Genomic DNA, 1,561 nt, shown 5'->3' with positions numbered 1-1,561 from the left:
TGTGGATAATTTAATATTTTGTGCATTTAGAAAAGCATGTGTACATTGTATAGTCAATTGGCATATATATGGTTATAAAGCACATTCAGTAAATGGCAGTGCATTACAAATGGATAAATTTAGATTAGTGATGAACATCATTAAAATGTTTTTATAAGAAGATGCAAGTTCCATTTATAAGGAAATTTTAGTAATAAAAAATTAAGGATTACCCTACATGTTTTAGACAAGTAAGGGTAGCAGATGAAATAGCTTACACCCACATTAAAACATGTGGAACACCCCAGGAGCATCGGCCATTTAGATTTCAACAACCAATGATCATCTGTGCACACACAGTGCAACAGTGACACCACCGGGCCAGCTTTCTCAGACTTCTGGGGTTTTTCAAGGTGTTAAAAGGGAACTGGATGCTTACACGAAATGCAAGAGATTGGGGAAAATGTGCAGACGATTATGAAACTCTGCTTTTAAATTATTGGAGGGAAAAGAATCTTTCCAGCAATACTTTTAAAGTGCTGGTTCTGTGTTTGATGTGTTTTCCTCATTGACCTGAGTAAATACAGAAAAAACCCGATGATCATTATGACTGATGAAGTAAACGTGGCTGTTCCTGATACTTCAGGCAATGTTGTCACTTGGTTAAACACCTTCCCATTTGGTTAAAATTCTCCAAGGAAAAACAAACCCACAAGAGAACACATGAAAGCCAGGAAACACCTTAATCTTCTTCTGGAATCCAAACACTAGAGGGCAGTAGAGTCCATGCTACTTCTGCTTTGTTCTCCTTTATCCGTTACCCTCCCCCGCGCTCAACCCGCCCCTCCAGCTCCCACCCTGTCCTCCCCCTGACTCTGCATCGTTCTCATTTCTTCTGAGTGGCTCTAAGAATGTTTCAGAAAAAGTAAAAGTTCCAGTACTTTTACTTCCAAAGTACTGGAGCATTACATTTTCTCAGAAACTTGTACAAAAGTAGAAAGTAAGATACAACTTTTTCCAGATTTGAGGATGTGGTTATATTCTTTTTGCTTCCATGAAAATTAGCTGTTTTTTAAAGTACATGTTCTGGGCAAAAAGAAGGGTATCGCACAGGCTTTAGTGGTTATTGAAAAAATTAATATCAAGCACTAAATCAATGAATTCTTAAGTCAACTCTTAAGGAATGCCTCCATTTGTAAAAATCCAACTTAAGGTGGGAAAATATAAAAGTGAAAAAGCCAGGCTGTTTGTATTCAGAACAAACAAACAAAAAAAAGAATTCTATATGAAGAGCATAAAATAATAGCTACAGGAAGTACTCAACACTTAGAAGCCTGGCTATTCATTGATATTACTATTTAGTGTCATTGCTGGAAGTTGGAAGAGAATAATGACCTTTTTAAATACATTTTTTCTCCCTGATTTCCTTTTTCTTTCTGCCCTCTAACATAAAGTTTTTATTTCTGGGTAAATGAAATATTTGGTTGAATTTTTTTTGATGTAAGTTTAAATGGATTTTGAGAGTGCTTATTTTGTGTTTTGTTCAATAAAGTTATGTTGTAATACTTCACTGACAAAAGTA

This window comes from Nomascus leucogenys, chromosome 1a (genome assembly GCF_006542625.1).
Source record: "Nomascus leucogenys isolate Asia chromosome 1a, Asia_NLE_v1, whole genome shotgun sequence".
In the NCBI taxonomy this organism is placed as follows: Eukaryota; Metazoa; Chordata; class Mammalia; order Primates; family Hylobatidae; genus Nomascus; species Nomascus leucogenys.
Note: the sequence above shows the minus strand (reverse complement) of the source record.